Genomic DNA, 3,645 nt, shown 5'->3' with positions numbered 1-3,645 from the left:
GCCAAGCATTTCTGGGTGAGGAAGGGTCCCCTCTGAGTTGTCCTCAGCAGACCAGATTGCTGATATGTACCGCAGGGTCCGTACGCGTATCCAAAATCACGGTATGGCCGTGGGGAAGGGTTGTGTGCGTGCAAGGCTGCACATCTGGGAAGCTTCATATCGCAAGAGCTGTAAGACACCGCTGTGTTCTCTTAGGTGGAGGATGGTCAAGTGACCAGCGCTGCAGAAGAGGAAGGGACAGAGAAAGAGAGAGGCACCTGAACTGGAAAATTCTGTGGGCAGCGCTGAAAGCAGGAGCTGCGGTGAGTCCCAGGCTTTGGGGCCGTGTCCCACTCGTCAGGAGCCTCCGTTGGCTGCAGTCTTCACAGACCTTCACGAAAGAAGGACGCTTTAGATTGCCACTTAGCTTTACGCCAGAAGTTTTTTTCCTGTCTTGGCAGAATTCCAGCTGCCAGCGTTTCTCCGTGGTCGCCCTTCCTTCTGCCGTGATGGTACAGGACAGACGGAAAGAATCCGGAGTGCTCTGCGAGTACGAGGTGCGTCTGCGATGCGCGTCTGCTTTTTTCCTGAGGTACTTGTAGTGTGGACTCTGAAGTTAACGGGAAGGATGTGCCAGCACTCCTCCTATAGTTTTTCTGTGAAATATTTTAACAAAATCCTTGTCGCTTCCCGCTGTCAGGAAAGAGGGGAGGGTAAGTGACTTCAGATTTGTAAATTCTCAGCGGCACGGACTAAGGTGAGATAAATCTCAAGGTCCATACAGAAACGTTTATTAGCTTACCAAAATGGTTAGTATAGATCTTAACAAGCCCACGATAATTGGTTAGGTATATAAAAAATTATGGCAGGTGTTGGGGTGTACATTGTGTTAGTTAACACCAGGTGTAGGACAACTTATGGCAAGCGGTGCTTAAGGTCATCTTAAGGTCATCACTTCACAGCTCTAACTGTTACTTAACAATTCCAAGAGAAAAGAGAAACTGAGGGACAGAGAGAGGAAAAGACAGAGAAAAAGACAGAGATAAAGAGATCGCGGGTCCTTGTTCCAGCGTCTTTTTCAGGGATTCTTCCCAGGCATAATCTTCTTCTTTCTTGGGAAGAATCTTCCCAGGCACTATCTATTTCTTTTGTTTCTTTTTTGTTCCCTCGGGGCACTTATTTTCCCCTTTTACGTTTGCTGAATCAGCACGGTCCGCCCTCCTTGCTGAGGACGGGCTCAGCTCAGGTTTCTCCCTTCTCCCCGGTGACGTGTGCCATGATTTGGGTGGAGAGACGAGTGCCATGGTCACACATGTTTAGCGTGATCTCTGTAATCTTCATTAGCACATGCAGGGCGTGCGCTTTCACGTGCGTTTCGCGGATAATGAAGCAAAGGTCACTCATGGGACACAACGGCCTCGAGAACTGAGAACGAGCGAGCTCAGGGCACGAGTGGCAGAACCGACCTGTCTTCACAAGACAGTTCTCCCACACTTTCAGCCGCCAGAAGTGTGAGCCTCATCAGCTGTTTGAAGGCCAGGCCTGCGTTATTTATTTCCTTGCGAGTGTTTGAGGCGTTCCACTGAAGGCTTGGAGGGGCTCCTGCCCCTCGGCAGGGAATTTACAGTCCGTCCCTCACAATCCTAAAAACAAAATAAAGTCTGTCCTGGAGCACGTTACGCCTCTGCAAAGCTTACTTCCCTCCATTTATTTTTCTCTTCCTGAAAGCATATTCTTCTCTTTCTGGGTGCTCACTGTCAAACGATACTGTGAAAATAATTCTGTACTAGAAGAGGGAAGGAACTGTTTGTAAGAGTTCACATGTCCAGAAGAAGCAGGCTTTGCTTTCACGATAAAAACTTTATGCTTTCTCAGTCAATAAGTCTTTAAAATATTTCACAGCGGTACTCGAAAACCTCACTGAGATACTGGCATCTGTCCTAAAGGCGATTGAGGTCAAAGAGGAGACATGGACAAAACGGGACAAACGGGCATCGCCTCTCTGTGTTCTCCAGGCTTTGCCGTGAAGCAGCAGCAGCGTTTAACTCGTGACGGCGAATCCTGTGGTTTTGGTTGTGGTTTTGGTGAGTTACGGCTTCAACAATGTCCTTTTTCTGTAACCTCGGGAGGAAGTTCATTTCCTTCCGCAGGCCCAAGTGCCGCGCGTCTCCCCCCAGTTGCTGGCATCGCCGGCGCTTGGGTTCTCGGTTGGAACAGTCGAGATACCATAAAAACGCGTTCCTCTGCGCCTTCAGCACAGCCAAAAGCATTCGCGAATCTGCCGGTCCTTTTTGGTAGCCCTACGGATCGCGGCGCCGGCGATTTGATTCCCCGCCCCCAAAAGTAAAACCATTTGGAGGAGTTTTTTCTCTCACTGATTTTTCTATGTTAAATGAAGCTAAAAAAAAAAAAGTGAGAGTTGTATAATCGACAAACTGACTTGCGTAGTTTAAACTGCAGCCGCCTAAACGGCTGTAGTGTACAATTTATGAGGTGTACCTGGGCAGTTAGGTATTTGTTCGAAATGTTTAAAAGGAGAGACAACTGAATGTTACGCGGTTTTCCCCCCCGTTTTTTTGGCAGAGTGCTCTGAAGTACTTCTGTCTGGCTTTCAGTGCCGCCTTTTCCCGGCAGCCAGTAGTGTCTCTCTCGGGCAGCGCCGCTGCCCCGATGTCCCTCCTCCTCCTCGTGTAGCACACAAAAAACCCCCCGTGGTCAAATCATAGCTGTGTATTTTGGAGACGGATAGTTTAATAGTATCCGTTCACAGCCGTGCAAGTTAAATTAGCGCCGAAGGAAAGCCAAGTACTTTCACAGGGTAAGTATTTTCACTGGGTGGATGTAAACTTCATGCACACCTTCTCAGTGAAAGGGAAAGGGCCAGGTGTTTCCCAGCACCAGCCGGAGGGTTCGCCCTTATGCTAAGAACGTGTTCAAAATGGCACTGATTAGTCTTAATCCTGACTTTTAAGAGTTCAAATGGCGCTGGCTTTTGAAGGCTGTGCTGTATTTCGAGCTGAGCTGTTTCCCCAGCTCCTGTCCCGTCCCTCCGTCTGACGGAATTCCTCTGCTCTCTTCTGTGCTGTTTTTTTGGGATGCTGAGCTATAATTGGGGATTTTTGTTTTCCAGGTGCCTCGTCGTAGGCGTCTCGTGCTGCTCGAGAGATGCCCCAGCCCAGGTTTGCAGCCGGTGGCGGAGCCCCCCTGAGGAGAAGGGGCCAGCCCTGGGTCTGGGCGTTTTAAGCCTTTTTTTGGGGTGAATAGAAGGGTGTCTGTGTGTGTGTGTCTTGGGGGGTGATGGTGTCATTTGGGGCACCCCGATGTCACTGGGGCAGCGATGATGCAGCAGAGGAGCAGGTGAGTGGGAGATGGGGGGGGGGGTTACGTGGAGTTGCCCCCCCAAAAGAAGTGGGTCGCGGCCCCAGAATGTCTGAAAATTCTTGGGATGCATTAAAAAATGTGAAAACCTGTAACTATGGGCAGGATGCATTGAAATAGGGAATGAGAAACATACATATATATAAATTATGTATGTAAAAGTTCAAAATAAAAACCTCTGTCTCTAAGGATTCTGTGATTCTGTGTTATATGAAAGATCCTAGAATATAAAAATACTTAGATGCGTTTATAAAAAGATATTAGTGTCAAACTAGGTGTGTAGGCAGA

At 48.6% G+C, this 3,645-nt stretch overlaps 1 long non-coding RNA gene across 1 annotated transcript; it reads left to right on the top strand.

Annotated features, from left to right (window-relative positions):
• Positions 1 to 257: 257 nt before the first annotated feature.
• Positions 258 to 2,064, top strand: LOC134523964 (uncharacterized). The gene is made up of 3 exons (XR_010073455.1): positions 258 to 302; positions 441 to 536; positions 1,926 to 2,064. It is a non-coding gene; the product is annotated as an uncharacterized LOC134523964 (long non-coding RNA).
• Positions 2,065 to 3,645: the final 1,581 nt, after the last annotated feature.

The sequence above is a fragment of the Chroicocephalus ridibundus genome, chromosome 16, assembly GCF_963924245.1.
Source record: "Chroicocephalus ridibundus chromosome 16, bChrRid1.1, whole genome shotgun sequence".
In the NCBI taxonomy this organism is placed as follows: Eukaryota; Metazoa; Chordata; class Aves; order Charadriiformes; family Laridae; genus Chroicocephalus; species Chroicocephalus ridibundus.
Note: the sequence above shows the minus strand (reverse complement) of the source record. Positions and strands in the feature narration are given on the sequence as shown.